The 15,994-nt window shown below is 42.7% G+C and overlaps 3 non-coding genes across 3 annotated transcripts; all 3 read right to left on the bottom strand.

Annotated features, from left to right (window-relative positions):
* Window positions 1-1,187: 1,187 nt before the first annotated feature.
* On the bottom strand, window positions 1,188-1,261 carry trnai-aau (transfer RNA isoleucine (anticodon AAU)). The gene has a single exon. It is a non-coding gene; the product is annotated as a tRNA-Ile (tRNA).
* A 541-nt stretch (window positions 1,262-1,802) lies between these two features.
* Window positions 1,803-1,944, bottom strand: LOC138236659 (U4 spliceosomal RNA). Its single transcript, XR_011188732.1, has one exon. It is a non-coding gene; the product is annotated as a U4 spliceosomal RNA (small nuclear RNA).
* A 12,925-nt stretch (window positions 1,945-14,869) lies between these two features.
* On the bottom strand, window positions 14,870-15,011 carry LOC138236754 (U4 spliceosomal RNA). Its single transcript, XR_011188821.1, has one exon. It is a non-coding gene; the product is annotated as a U4 spliceosomal RNA (small nuclear RNA).
* Window positions 15,012-15,994: the final 983 nt, after the last annotated feature.

Here is a 15,994-nt window from a genome sequence, read left to right as displayed (position 1 = left end):
AAGACAAATTTATATCTCCAAATAATTTTATGTGCTTCAGAAGAGCCCAGGAAAGTTTTTTGCATACATGAAACCACGCCCGTTTGCACGTAAGCAGACATGGTTGCACACACGACTTCATGAAAGCACGCGTGCATGCGAAGTCATCCTGTTGAGCATTTGAAAAGCCGCACCACGCCGCACTTGAAATAGCTCTTACATTAGTGGTAGATGCAGGAATTGCCTTTTTATTTACGCTCTTACCAACGCGATGGAAAGCAAAACAAAGCAAAGCAGAGCAAAACAACGAACAAACGAAAACCCTCACGTCCCGCACTTGCAAATAACGCCGTTACGTGCCCAAGCGGTATTGTACGTCATCCTAGCACTGCACCCCCGGTGTACGGTATATGGGAACGAGCACACGCCACGAATCGTCTCGAATCACTCCCTACAGCTGTAAGGCACCTTGAAGCGTGCACCCCCAACATTCTTCTTTGCGCATCTGTGAAAGGTAAATTCTTGAGCAAACTCTGAACCAGCTCTAAGGAAACTAATCAGATTAGACATTACTTTGACTCATCTTTTTACGCTCAGTGCTGGATTGCTCAAACTCCAGCTAGGGTTAGGTTAGCATTCCCACGCTACTTAGACACTTTGTTTACGCTCAGTGCTTGATTTTGGGAACATCAGGACGAGTGGGAATTTTCTCCTATCTGTCAATTCTGTTTTGTTTTGGAGACTCTTGGCTGCCTATGTTGTACAGTGCAGCGTGAAGGAAACATTTTCCAAAACTGTGTCAGCTCAAAACTTATAAGAAAACCTCTCCAGCTGCTTTAACTCTCTTCATTTTTGTCATTTAATGTGACACTCGATGTATAACTGGAGCCTCACATATGCAAATAGTGAGGCTCCAGTTCGACACCCAGTTCGACACCACTTTACAGTATATGACAAAAGCATGGCAGACTGTGCCGGACCGGCAGATAACTTCTGCTTATTTTTACCATATTAAACATTGGAAATCCTCCCACTTGCATTTGTGACACTTGATTTTGGCTCCACCTAAGACACTCTTAAATCATCAAACACTTTTCTCTTCTCCCGCAACACTCTTGTCTGTCGGCACTATGTGGCAGCGTTGCATGACAACCCATCTCACCACGGAAAGGAACCTAACAGCTTTGGTAAGAGAGGAGAAAAGGACCTGGCCCGTACGGGGCTCGAACCCACGACCTTGGCGTTATTAGCACCACACTCTAACCAACTGAGCTAACCGGCCTCACGACAGTGGTCCTCTCTGTGCTGACACTGCTCATGATGTTTCCCAAGCCGAAACTGCGTTTTTCCAAGCAATTTGACAAAGCCCGCCCACTGAAAACTGCAGCAGATCGTGTAAAGACGTTCAACTTTGTAATTACTGCACGCACAGGAAGCAGAATAAATTCCTCTTTTCAAACTGTCAAAGGTTTGCTTTGCGAACGCTGCAGGACATCGCACAATCTCTTTTGAACGGGGACAAACGATTTCTTATGGGGCGCAGTAAGTACAGACGTTTAAAAAGCTCCACTCATGCCGACAATGCAGCATGAAGAAGCGCAACCTAACATTTGACAGACAAAGGCCGGGCGCCGCTACGAGCAATATGAAATCAAACTGACAGCACACAGCGTTTCGCGCTGACTCAAAAGTGATCTCGACAGACGCTGTTCTCTGCATAACGCTGAAAGAGCTAAAGAGCGTTTCTGTTGAGACGTAACAAGCTCGTTTCTTTCTACCATGATGTCACCATGACCAAATCTGTCTTTAAGCACCTTGCTCAGTCTCTGAAGACACTGTCAAAAATTGCTTTCGCCGATTGTATTGCAAACCGGCGGAAGCGGGGTATTGGGAAAAGTTTTCAACTAGCAATAATCGCGCCTCGGCTAAACCTCACAGGCTACGATACTGCCACTGCGCAAAGCTGACGGTTGCCAGGCAACCGCGGGGATCCTATGGAAATCGTTATCGATCGTCTCATGGCATGTCGTTGCTGTAACGCTTCATATTTGTCCTCTTCTTCATCTAGCTTGAGGTTTTGAAGAATTTCATGACAGACAAGGTCTCCGTCGGGAACAAAGGGCGTTGTGAGAAAACCGTTGCTTATTTTCAGCAGCAGAAATACAACCCTTTAAATACAAGATGACAGAACAATGACGAAGGGCATGCCGGGAGGAACTCATGCACTACAGAGGAAAGGGGGCGGGCACGTACAGTTCACATTCAAGCCACAAGTACTCTTCTCGGATGTTGCACAAACAAATCCTAACGTCTTGAAAGCATTGCAGCATGTTTGTGTCCCACTTCCCGTGGCTGCAGGACGACTGATACGAACGGACAAACACAATCTGTGGCGTTTAGCGTGACATAGTCTTGCAGGCATCGTGCTGTCTCACTGCAATACTATACCGCTGGAGGAAACAGTCCATCTGGCCATGAAACTCATTTAAATGTCTAGCTACAGCAACTAACTATATCATGATTTATTCAGGATGTGTGGAATCAGCACGTCCCGGAGAGAGCTTCCGAAATCGTGAGCATTCTCTGGTGGTAGGGGCGTTCAAGATGGCGCTCAGGTGGGAGGTAAAGTTTAGTGGTTGAGGAGTTTTTTTGAGTTTTTCATGACCTGAATATTAATTTTTGCTTTTTTTGACTACAGAAAAATAAGGACTTAACACTAGTTGTTTAAACTTCAGTTATAATTGAAAGAAAAAAACAACGATTTTTTTTAGGTTTAAGAATTTCGATATGAGTAACACTGGGAAAAGAAAAGAGAGTGCTGGGTCCTCGAAGGAGAAATCTAAGATACCTCAATCGTATATGTATAGCAGTACAAGAAAATCGATGGAACTACAGGGAAAAGTGAAGCAGCTGGAGGGGACGTGGAAAGAGTGCTGGAGATGCGCTCGTACGGTAGAGCCGGAGTCCCTGCCCAGCACACCTGTGAAAACCCCGGCGGCCAAGAGAGGAAGGGGCGACCTGACGCTGGAGGAGCTCCAAACCAACATCTTTAACATGATGGGTGAGCTGAAGGAAATGATTCGATTTAATACAGTCGCAATCGAAAGTCTTAAAAAGTCCATGGACTGTGTGTTTAAAGAGGTTGAAGACTTAAAGAGTGAAGTAAAAGTTCTTAAACAAGTAAATACCGAACAAGAAAAGCATATTAAAGAACTTGAATTGAAAGTGAACGATGTAGATAGATACCGTCGATGATGGAATTTAAAATTATTTGGAGTTAAAGAGGAACGTGATAAGGACCTTGTTGCAACAGTGAAGGGTATCTGTAAAAGGACCCTGCCGGACCAGGAGGACGTAATATCGGCCATTGACTTTGTTCACAGGCTCGGGAGAACGAACATGTCTGGGCAAGTGCGCCCCAGATCGATTATAATACAGTTCACCAAGAGGACGGCGAGGGACATGCTGTGGCGAGCAGCGAGGGGGAATGAGTATTTGAATGGGAACAAACTGAGGTTTGCAGAGGAACTGTCTGCCGCGGACAGGAGCACCAGGAACCAGCTGTGGCCCCAGGTTGAAGCTGCCAGAAGAGAGGGGAGGAGACCCTACTTTGTGGGAGCGAGGGCCTTTGTGGACGGGAAGGAGATTTGCTCCCAGTGACTGCTCAGTTAATGATTATGTTTGGTTTTATTTGTTATACCAGTATATACTAGTGTTTCTTTAGTGTTAGTTTGGAATGGTGTAGTTAAGTGTTAAGGACTGTTATAGTTCTGGTTCTTTGAAAAACTCAATAGTTTAGACAATCTTAGAGTTAGTTATTTGCTTTTGTGTATGTCTTTTTCATGAATGCCAGAGGTACTCGAAATGTTGTTAAAAGAAAAACGTTTTTTTTTGTTTTGTAAAAAACTGTGCTGAGTTTTATTTTTTTACAGGAAACGCATGCATGTTGAAACTAAAGTTTATAATTGAGAAATATTAAAGCAAGGAAAATATGATACGTGTAAAATATACAATTTGATCACATAATTACTTAATTACCTCTGGTAGTTAAATGTTTTTTTTCTGCTGCGTTTTTTTTCTCTTGTACATGACTCTGATCCTCTTGTTGTATTTGTATTTGTAAATTCTACATGTTTAATAAAAATAAAAAAAAGCATTATAATCAAGTGCAGGAGCTGAGGGCTTTTGTTTTGTTTCGTTTTCCATGGCGTTCGTAAGCACGCAAATCAAAGGCAATTCCTGCGTCTAACACGAATGTAAATGCTTTTGAAAGTGCAGTGTGGTGCAGCTTGTAAAATCCTTGTCCACATTTGTGGTTTGTTGATGTTTTTTCTGTCTGCCAAAGTTGCATTTTGACATCCGGACGGGGAGACTTTATCATTTGAACGTGAAGCCAGCCTTAAACCCTCTGAGGCGTGTCTGTCTGCCGGCACGTATTTTGTCAAAGGTATTTATTTTTTTTAACGGAGAGCGACTTTGAAAAGGTTTCCGCAGCCAACTCGCACTCCGTGTTAGATTATAGGAGGAATGCGGCGGTAGCGAGCTCCCTGTTGTCGTGGCCGAGTGGTTAAGGTGATGTGCTTGAAATCAGTTGGGGACTCCCCGCGCAGGTTCGAATCTTGCCGTCTTCGGCGTCTGCCGCACGTCGCCTTGTGTCTGCACAGCAAAGGCGTAGTGCCGCGTCTCCTTTCCTGGTACTATAACAACGCTAAATTGCTTGGCCCCGCTGCCATGGAAATCAGTTCTTTAGATAACCACACATTTTGCGTTCGCACCTCTGGTGCTCTACCTACTTATGCCTTTGAAAACCTAATGAATCAAGCTGAAAGAACCGACACAATATGTAGGTGCTCGTAAAGCACGCAGTAAAGAACTGTTAACAGCAAGGGTGTCAGTGGGTTAACTGAGGAGAAGGCGTGATCGCTAATTGTTGACTTTGTATTTGGTGTTAGAAACACTCTTACTGTGCATGACGTGCAACAAATGTAGCCACAGAAATTGCATCACGCTTTCATGTATGCTATTGCAGACACCAACGTTGCCTAGATAGAAAACCGAAATAGCCGTGGGTTTGCTTGCTGGTCTGAAGGATCTCTCTTCGAATCTCTATCATTTGTCAATGGAAGTAAAACGCGCTGCAATCTGATACGTTCAGAATCAAACCCGCAGCTGTTGTTCGACTTTATTTCTTGACTAATTACAACTGAGTGTCGCGTGAGCAGTTACGTAAACTTGTCTGGTATATTTGAACACAAATGCCGTTCTTCAATTAAAACTAACAGTACATTGTCAGGGACATTCAGTTCTATACAAACAAGAGACAGACAAGAGAATATTCCTACCTTCATGTGGACTACGTGTTGACTTACTGATCGGAATAATTGAAAAGTTCGGGTTCATAGCCGATGCAGTGCGTTCTAATTAGAACAACAGCAACGCTGAGCTCTCAGCACCGTACTGAGCCCAGGTGTTTTTCTAAAGCTGTCAGGTGCAGTTCATTTACATGAAGGAAATCTCTTACTGGGTACGATTACAATGCAGTAAGTAGCACAGGCTACTAAGGGAGTAGCCTGATGCGTTTAAAAACGACCCGAGCCAGGCAGGAGTCGAATTTACAATCTCCTAATCCGTAGTCAGACGCGTTATCCATTGCGCCACTGCCCCTGGTGTGACACTGCAGGACTGTAATCCAGTGAGCTCAGCACTGCAACTAGTAAAATATTACCCCCGGTCCATTCTTTTTCAAAAGTGAGAAACACCTGTTTTCTACATGTTGTCTGTTTTAAAACCATATCTCTTTAAACCAAACCAAGAGTTTGTCTTTTGCACTGATATTCTGATTCATTTCGATTTCAAAGAAAAAAAAAAACATTACCTTCCAAAGCATCATAAAATTGTCCCTTCTTCCAGACTCTACTTCTCTCTTGTAGTAGTACAGCAGACCTTTCCAGGTGAGCAGATAACAGAGTCCGAAATGAGCTTCCTCCATCAAGCAAAGTACCTGAACATGACTCTGTCTTCATAAATGCGCCCCTGTAATAAAGAAATTAAATCCAAAATCAAGAGGGCAGTTGCCTACTGAAGTTCAAGAAGTCATCAATTTTAACCTAGCAACACATTAAAGGCTGCATCTATACAAGTATGATTCTAGAAATGCTCACCAGATTACGTTTTAAGAAGGAACTGCGCCTCAGGTTTCGCCGAGATCTTAACTCGGATGGCAGGATTCAGAGTCCGGAGTGTGGACTGATGGAGCACAGAGGGTCCATATACTGTGGATCCCTCAGTGATCTTCCGCGTGTTCAAACCGCCAGCGTGTAACTCCCCTGTCCCCGTGACCTCATTGCTCTGCTCTCACCTCTGTGCAGCCGAGCCCGACTCATGATGAAGTGGAAAAAAATATGCCCCCAACGTGAGATTTAATTTAGATTTCACAGATGCGCAAGGAAGAATGCTGGGGGTGCACGCTTCATGGCGCCTTACAGCTGTAGGGAGTGATTCGAGACGATTCGTGGCGTGTGTTCGTTCCCATATACCGTACGACCCGGGGTGCAGTGCTAGGATGACGTACAATACCGCTTGGGCACGTAACAGCGTTATATGCAAGTGCGGGACGTGAGGGTTTTCGTTTGTTCGTTTTGTTTTGCTCTGCTTTGCTTTGTTTTGCTTTCCATCGCGTTGGTAAGAGCGTAAATAAAAAGACGATTCCTGTGTCTACCACTAATGTAAGAGCTATTTCAAGTGCGACGTGGTGCGGCTTTTCAAATGCTTGTGGGCATTTCTCTGTTGTTGATTCTTTTTTTGTGTGTAACAAAGTGGCATTTTCATGTCCGGACGGGGAGACTTTATCATTCCGACATGAAGCCACCCTTAAGTCCTCTGAGGCGTGTCTGTCTGCAAGGCTTGTATTTTGGAAATGTTTTTTTGAAACGGAGAACGACTTTGAAATAGGCTTCCGCCGGCGCCTCGCGATCCAGGTAAGATTGTAGCAAGAACGCAGCGGCAGCGGGGCTTGCTGTAGTCGTGGCCGAGTGATTAAAGCGATGGATTAGAAATCCATTGGGTTCTCCCCGCGCAAGTTCGAATCCTGCCGACTAGGTTGTCCGCCTCCAGTCCTTGTGTTCCGGCGCAAGGAAAGAAGCGCGCCTCTTTGCTGTTCCTGGTGGTTTTAAAACGCCAAATCGCTTGTACCCGCTGCCTTGGAAATAAATTCTTCAGCATCCGCGAATGGCTTTTTGCAGCTAAATGACGGTGTGAGTGTGTTTAGCCAGCGGGACTGGCTAGAGACGTAACTAAAGAGACTTGACGAAAATCAACTTAAGGAGATTGGAAAATATAAGAGCGTCTGAAAGTATAAGTACAGTACAGGTGGACGTAAAAGTAGTTAGATAAACAGTGTTTGTATTATTATACAATTAGTTGCAATAGTGGAAACAATTTGGGTTTATTTGAATGTCTCAGACATGCTGAAACGCTGTAGGTTTAGAATCGAGACTGGGGAGAATAACGTCTTGTGAGAAGATCTGTTTACCTAACGATTAGATCCTGTAAATCCCTTGTACCCTCCCTAAGTCTGTCCCAGTCCAGTGGATAAAAATGTACTGTTAATGGAGTGTTGGTTTCTCTGTTAGGGGATACTGGAGCACTACTGTCATACTTGTTTCACTCCTCTGTTCAACAGTGTGCTATAGAGTAATGTATATGGGGAGACGGCAGGAGGCCACAGGAGTATTGGGGCAGCAAGTTTTACTTGCCGAGTACCAGATTTTAATGGGTGGTTTTATCCCAGATCTATTGGGTTGGAATATTATGCATTACAAAGAATGACTATCCAGAACAGGGTATCACGTGGCTTCAACTGACTGTGATCACTCAGTATGTTGATAGTATTCTGAGTGCTTCCCCTGACGAGGAAACCCACAAGTCTGAGTTGCTTCAGCTTTAGAGTGTCTAATAGAAGCAGTTTTGATAAGGCCCTTTTGTGTCTAGCATTGTGAAATTTTAACAGGGCCTGGGTGCAATGTTTTTACAGGGTGAGCACAACTCTTAGCAGATCTGCTTAAGGGGGGAGTGCAGTACAAGGACAAGATTGCCTTGGTTCCCGCAACAAAAGCCGCCTGTAATAATTTGAAACAAGCTCTCTTACAGGTGCTGAGACTGGGGTTTCCTCAGATGGATCAACCATTCCTTTGTATGTAAGTGTGGACAAAGGGTTACTGTATATGTATATAATGTATGTATTTGTTGCATGTAGGCCACAATTCTGGATGGCTATGGAGAAATAGGATTCTCTCACAATGGCAGGGACTCCAGTTAAGAATACTAGGCTTGTCTCTGAACTGATTTGTAGTTTTACAGCTGCCGACAGAAGCAGCTTGAGTAAGGTGTAAATAACACAATAAATAAAGAATTCCAGTAACTCAAGGTAACAACCATGCAGATGCAGATGCCAGACGAGCGGCACTGGGAGAGCGGGAGTCTGAGACCCCTGTGAAACCTCTATTGGGGAAAGGGGAGAATTCAGGTTGAGGCCTTTAATAGATGTTTAATAGTGGTTAGAACAAATGTGTAAAGAATGTGGGGTTGCATGATGATGTGATGTGGGCTGGCACATACCCAAGTGTATGACAAAGATGATCCCAGGGTATGGACTGCCCTGCCCCTTGGATACTGATCTAGGGGCAGACTACACTGGGAAGGTGTGCCAGGCTGTAATTGCCTCACTAGGGGTAAGTTGGAAGTCACATTGCCCCAATCACCCACAGTCTGAAAGACCAACTAAGGAAATATAAACTGAAGGGACACCGTGGGTAGATGCTCTACCTGCAGTCCTGTGTGGTTTGCGGGCTGGAGCAAACGGAGCTGTGAGACTGAGCCCATTTGAGATCATCACGGGCAGCCAAAGAAACTCCCTGGAGGCCAAGTTTGGCTAACGCACTGATGAATTTACTAACTCTCTATTAAAGTGTTGTAGGTTTGTTAACTGAAGCGGTGCACAGGGCTCGTGAACAGGTGCCGGACGCTTGGGGACCTCCAGCAGAGGGGAGACACGACCGGATACCTGGCGAGTGGGTGTAGGTGAAGAAGAGATACCCTGCCAGATGTTGCAATCCTGCTGGGAGGGACCATATCAAGTGCCACCAATTACTGATAGTGCCATCTGAGTGACAGGATGAGATCGCTGGATCCGCGCATCGCACTTTCACTGACCCACGGCACCAGAGACTGAGTGAACAGAAAGAAGGATGTTGTTACCGTTTCTGTGTCTGATGCTTCCTAAGACCAACAGTGTGCTTGTTAGGCCTGAGGAGCATTACTGGGGATATGGTATCAATACATTCCGGGTGTTGGGATATCTATCAGGGTAATACATTTCTAATTGGACTATAAATAATGTCATATTGTCTGCTTTAAAACTGATGTTTTCAACTCTATTGTAGAGATTCTAGAATCAACTAATAGAGAATTGAAATAAAAAAGGGCATAAGAAGACATTACCAAGAACGACCACAAGATGGAGATATTGTCTAGACATTACCAACAACGACCACAAGATGGAGATATTGTCTAGACATTACCAACAACGACCACAAGATGGAGATATTGTCCAAAGAGGCAAGAGGGGCAAAGCCGCGATAAGGTAAAATCATTTTTTGAAAGAGATTGCTGTCAGAATGCACATCCGTATCCCAAACAGAATCTCTAGTAGAATATGATCATTTGTGAAACAGGCAAATGAGTGTCTGCTACAATATGATTGCTACATATCTGCATTTGTTGGTTTTTAAGGAGTAAGAGTGCAGGGGGTTTAAACCTGCGATCCAGTGTGTTGAAGTATTTCACAACACTACCCCTAGCACATCTGGAAATAAATCCTCATAATGATTATTGCCCTGGGCATGTACCAAAAAATCAGTGAGCATATATATATATATCATTGTGTTGAAGCTAGAGACACAGAATAAGTGCAAACACATCCTAAATACAGTGTTCCTGCACCTTTGACCTCATCCAGAATGTATTGTTTTTTGAAAGGGATTGCTGTCAGAATGCACAACTGAATCCCAAACAGAATCTCTAGTCAAATATGATCATTTGTGAAACAGGCAAATGAGTCTCTCAGGTGCCCATTGCTCATTTTCAGACACATTTATGCAATTCTTTCACCATGCGTTGAGCAATAGGGATTAAAGATACCAGAGGTAAGGTTTAAAAGTGATTCTGAGGTGCAACACATCAGCGATACAGCTAGGCATCTGAAATGCGGGGTTTGAAAGCCCTTCAGGGAACACCTTACACTAAAGGTACCAGAAGTCCACTAGTATAAGCATTAAGTCACTGTCACCCCTGTTACAATGTGATTGCTACATATCTTCATTTCTTTGGTTTTTAAGTAGTAAGAGTGCAGGGGGTCTAAATCTGCAATCCAGTGTGTTGAAGTATTTCACAACACTACCTGTAGCCTGTCTGGAAATAAATCCTCATTCTGATTATTGACCTGGGCATGTACCAATAAATCACTGAGCATATATATATCACTGTGTTGAAGCTAGAGACCTGTATGTAATAATATGATGCTAAAATGTTATTTTCAGATATATTAATGTAATAAATGATTGCTTATGCTTTATAAACAAATCTAATTAAAATAAAAGCTTACGTTTTGTGTTTATCTTGTACCATAGAACATGATTTTCTTTGTATTTCAAGCCCACAAAGTGTCCAAATGACGCACTACATGATATAAAGAAGATTATCACATGCATATCGGTATTATCTTTCTTATGAAAATGCATTCCTTTCATTATCTTTTACTTTTTAAAATGAACTCAAATTGTGTATAATGTAATAATGTAAGTAGAATAGATTCTAATAATATAATGATCCAGTGTGTTGCATTACTTCACTGCTTCACTGCTCTATGCCGTCTGGAAATAAATCCTCAGACTGCTTACTGCCCTGGGCATGTACCAATGAATTACAGGAGCACATCTATTTATCACTGCGTTGAAGCAGGAGACACACAGTCTCTGCAAACACATCCTAAATACAGTGTTCCAGCACCTTTGACCTCATCCAGAACGTATCATTTCTTGAAAGGGATTGCTGTCCGAATGCACATCTGAATCCCAAACAGAATCTCTAGTAAAATACGATCATTTGTGAAACAGGCAAATGACTGTCTCAGGGGCCCATTCCTCATTCTCAAGACACATGCATGCAGTACATACACCATGCATTGAGCAATAGGGATTAAAGACACCACAGGTAAGGTTAGATGTCATGTTCTATGATCATTTCTTTCAGCATTAGGGACTAAATATACCAAACGTATGATGCTAAAATCCTGAAAAAAGGATGTGCTCCATCTCGGCAGTAGATTGGATTCCAAAACTGATTTGGGTCAATATACATTACCTTTGAAGATAACGTACAGTCTACTGTAGGGAACCATCAACTTAGAAAGCATTGGCCTTCCCTGGGGGTCAGGTAGGTGCAAAAGATAAACCTTTATCCTATCTTTATCTTAAGATAAGTGGCCAAGCAGTATTTTTCCAAGTTTCACCAAGCTCATCATGTTGCCATAGTAGAAAAAGTTCTATAAAATGTTAAATAACTTAAAAAAAAGCATCTTGGTCTTTCAGTACTGTACAAGGTGAATTAAACTGTCCCTGGTAATAAAAAGTAATTAGAAGCATCCCAGAAACTTTATCTCTAGAAACATTAGCTGTTTTATATCATGTAATTTAGTGTGATGTTGTCAGAATTCAAGGACATTATCACACACAGAAATTGGTTCAGTTAAATCTAAAAAACACAGCTAAACATGGGTTTAAATGTAAAATAGAAGTCTTACCTCTTGTCAAAAGATTTAATTCAAGAAGCGATGTAATAAATGATTGCTTATGCTTTATAAACAAATCTAATTAAAATAAAAGCTTAAGTTTTGTATTTATCTTGTACCATAGAACATGATTTTCTTTGTATTTCAAGCCCACAAAGTGTCCAAATGACGCACTACATGATATAAGGAAGATTATCACATGCATATCGGTATTATCTTTCTTATAAAAATGCATTCCTTTCATTACCTTTTACTTTTTAAAATGAACTCAAATTGTGTATAATGTAATAATTTAAGTAGAATAGATTCAGGTAGGAAATATAGAGTCATGATGTTTATGGCTGACATCATTTCACATGGGTGAATTTTAAGCTAAGAAATAAAAACATTTACAATGAAGATACCATTGCTTAATTTTTAATGCCTTTAAAAAATAAATACCTCCTGAGAATAATTTGCCACTCCCAGATCCTTGGTAAGGTACTGTTTGAATCCAATCAGGAGAGGAGCATCCAGGGAGTGCTTTCTATAGAGTCCAGCTTGGGCCACTCTCTTCCGGCCTGCTGATACTTTTTAACTACTCAGGGCCTGTAAGGATATAAAACACTGGTTTAAACATTTTATACCTATAAGACAAATTAGAATTTTAGTAAAAAATAGATACATCTGAAAAATAAAAAGTCTAACTGCTGATAGAGTTCTTCAGAGCTCACATCTTCCCCTTCCTTATCCGCTTCTGTTTCAGTTTCTAGAGCAGCCTCTGGCATCTCTTCCTCCTGGACAGCGGCCTCTTGCTCAGGGCCGCTGGAATGCAGGTAGATTCTTTTCAACATGCTTTTACATAATATGTTGTAACAATGATTTCAAAAAGAAACTACAGAAGCCTTACAGATTAAAAATATCTCACCTTCCCAATGTGTCTTCAGGCTTCCCATGTACAAAAAGGCCCAAGGACTCTAGCAGTCTTACAACCACTATCCTGTTTGCCTCACCAGACACGATCTCTATTCTGTGGTAATCCACGATGACCCCGTTCTTCAGGTGATTCATCATGTCCTCCCTCGCCTGTTGAGAGGCCATCCTGATCTCTTCTGCCGTGGCGTGCTTCATACACGCCCTCTTCAAGTGAGCAGGAAGCTGATCAAGAGTATTCAGGCACATCTTGCACACCAGGGGAATCCTCGCGGGTTTCCTTTGAAAATAAATAATACCATCTGTGTATAGAAACAAGCTAAGACTGATTTCTTAAATTATCCTTAATTTTCTCTCTCATAGTTTGAGCATAATGATTTTATTGCATTTATATAAGAATTGCTCATTGCTCCAAAATAAATAATGGTTTCATAAAAAAGTGAACACTTACTTGGTCTCAGTCACAGACTTTCCAATAGAAGCCATTGTGGAGTTCAGCAACTGCAGGTCCTAGAAGTGGGGAAGGAATTTTAAAAGAGAAATTGAATTACAATACAGAAGGAATGGCTGAGGGATCACTGAAATATATATATACAAATTCCAAAGACTGAGTCCATATAGAAACAACTACCTTTCATTTTCAGTATAAGAAAAAAAAAACATTATCTTCCAAAGCATCATAAAATTGTCCCTTCTTCCAGACTCTACTTCTCTCTTGTAGTAGTATAGCAGACCTTTCCAGGTGAGCAGATCACAGAGTCTGAAATGAGCTTCCTCCATCAAGCAAAGTACCTGAACATGACTCTGTCTTCATAAAAGCGCCCCTGTAATAAAGAAATTAAATCCGAAATCAAGAGGGCAGTTGCCTACTGAAATACAAGAAGTCATCAATTTTAACCTAGCAACACATTAAAGGCTGCATCTATACAAATACGATTCTAGAAATGCTCACCAGATTACGTTTTAAGAAGGAACTGCGCCTCAGGTTCCGCCGAGATCTTAACTCGGATGGCAGGATTCAGAGTCCGGAGTGCGGACTGATGGCGCACGGAGGGTCCATATACTGTGGATCCCTCAGTGATCTTCCGCGTATTCAAACCGCCAGCGTGTGACTCCCCTGTCCCCGTGACCTCATTGCTCTGCTCTCTCCTCTGTGCAGCTGAGCCCGACTCACGGTAAAATGGAAAAAAATATGCCCTCGACGTGAGATTTATTCTGGAGCGAGCCAGTGTTACGCATAGCTGCCTTCAAAGCAGTTAACCCAGGTTCGATTCCCGGCCAACGCAGTTGCGAATGTTTTCAAATGCTGTCATGAGCCTTGGATTGTGACTAGCAAAGCGAAGCCTTTTGAAAGAGCTAAAGCACTGCAAAACGGAATTGAAGGAGAATTTTACAGGGGATTCTGAGCAGCGTCTGCATACATGCAGTCAGATAAAGGTGCTGAAAGCTTGAGCTACTCTCAATGTCATGCTGCCCTTCCCCGGAGTAAATCAGTTACATTGAAAGAATGCTTCTGGCAGGTTCAAAAAGGGACCCTTGTTAATTGGAGAAATCAATGATTTCGAATGAATTCTGTATGCGTTAAAAGACAGCTATACACAGAAAACATGCAGGACACTGCTCATGATGTTTCCCGAGCCGAAACACAGTGCGTTTTTCCAAGCCATTTGACAAAGCCCACCCACTGAAAACTGCAGCAGATCGTGTAAAGACGTTCAACTTTGTAACTACTGCACGCACAGGAAGCAGAATAAATTCCTCTTTTCAAACTGTCAAAGGTTTGCTTTGCGAACGCTGCAGGACATCGCACAATCTCTTTTGAATGGGGACAAACGATTTCTTATGGGGCGCAGTAAGTACAGACGTTTAAAATGCTCCACTCATGCCGACGATGCAGCATGAAGAAGCGCAACCTAACGTTTGACAGACAAAAGCCAGGCGCCGCTATGAGCAATATGAAATCATACTGACAGCACACGGCGTTTCGCGCTGACACAAAAGTAATCTCGACAGACGCTGTTCTCTGCATAAAGCTGAAAGAGCTAAAGAGCGTTCCTGTTGACACGTAACAAGCTCGTTTCTTTCTACCATGATATCACCGTGACCAAATCTGTCTTTAAACACCTTGCTCAGTCTCTGACAAGACTGTCAAAAATTGCTTTCGCCGATTGTATTGCAAACCGGCGGAAGCGGGGTATTGGGAAAAGTTTTCAACTAGCAATAATCGCGCCTCGGCTAAACCTCACAGGCTACGATACTGCCACTGCGCAAAGCTGACGGTTGCCAGGCAACCGCGGGGATCCTATGGATATCGTTATCGATCGTCTCATGGCATGTCGTTGCTATAATGCTTCATATTTGTCGTCGTCTTCTTCTTCTAGCTTGAGGTTTTGAAGAATTTCATGACAGACAAGGGCTCCGTTGGGAACAAAGGGCGTTGTGAGAAAACCGTTGCTTATTTTCAGCAGCAGAAATACAACCCTTTAAATACAAGATGACAGAACAATGACGAAGGGCATGCCGGGAGGAACTCATGCACTACAGAGGAAAGGGGGCGGGCACGTACAGTTCACATTCAAGCCACAAGTACTCTTCTTGGATGTTGCACAAACAAATCCTAACGTCTTGAAAGCATTGCAGCATGTTTGTGTCCCACTTCCCGTGGCTGCGGGACGACTGACACGAACGGACAAACACAATCTGTGGCGTTTAGCATGACATAGTCTTGCAGGCATCGTGCTGTCTCACTGCAATATTATACCGCTGGAGGAAACAGTCCATCTGGCCATGAAACTCATTTGAACGTCTAGCTACAGCAACTAACAATATCATGATTTATTCAGGATGTGTGGAATCAGCACGTCCCGGAGACAGCTTCCGAAATCGTGAGCATTCTCTGGTGGTAGGGGCGTTCAAGATGGCGCTCAGGTGGGAGGTAAAGTTTAGTGGTTGGGGAGTTTTTTTGAGTTTTTCATGACCTGAATGTTAATTTTTGCTTTTTTTGACTACAGAAAAATAAGGACTTAACACTAGTTGTTTAAACTTCAGTTTTAATTGAAAGAAAAAAAAACGATTTTTTTTTAGGTTTAAAAAGTCCGATATGAGTAACACTGGGAAAAGAAAAGAGAGTGCTGGGTCTTCGAAGGAGAACTCTAAGATACCTCAATCGTATATGTATAGCACTACAAAAAAATCGATGGCAACTAAAGGGAAAAGTGAAGCAGCTGCAGGGGCAGCAACAGGGCGGAGGCGCCACGC

This window comes from Lepisosteus oculatus, unplaced genomic scaffold (assembly GCF_040954835.1).
Source record: "Lepisosteus oculatus isolate fLepOcu1 unplaced genomic scaffold, fLepOcu1.hap2 HAP2_SCAFFOLD_93, whole genome shotgun sequence".
Lineage (NCBI taxonomy): Eukaryota > Metazoa > Chordata > Actinopteri > Semionotiformes > Lepisosteidae > Lepisosteus > Lepisosteus oculatus.
The sequence above is the reverse complement of the archived record's forward strand: the minus strand, read 5'-3'. Positions and strand labels throughout refer to the sequence as shown.